We start from the raw sequence: 362 nt of genomic DNA on the forward strand, positions 1-362 counted from the left end.
TTTTTTGATAGAACGTAAGTCTCGCGCCGCTTCCCTGCAAACGGAGTTTTTTTCACGGGACTCGGGTGAGCGTCCGCAAGAAGGCAACGTCGAATCATGGGCAGGATAGAGAAGATATTCAAAACAAGCACCGTCGGGCCGAATCGACGAATACTTGGGTGTAAGGTAGAGCGCCAGATACGTTTCCGTATCGAAATTGGCGTCGCTCGACACAACGGGCCGACTAGCTCTATTTGAACGAAGAGGGGCTGGGTTTAATAAAAATTCTTAATGCAGGCTGTCCCTTACTCTCGCGATATGAAGGCAGATAATAAGAGAAAATCAGAGTTAATCAGAATGAATTAACAATTTATTGTACGAGT

The sequence above is a fragment of the Pseudomyrmex gracilis genome, unplaced genomic scaffold (genome assembly GCF_002006095.1).
Source record: "Pseudomyrmex gracilis isolate BER0280 unplaced genomic scaffold, ASM200609v1 scaffold_1044, whole genome shotgun sequence".
Classification (NCBI taxonomy): domain Eukaryota; kingdom Metazoa; phylum Arthropoda; class Insecta; order Hymenoptera; family Formicidae; genus Pseudomyrmex; species Pseudomyrmex gracilis.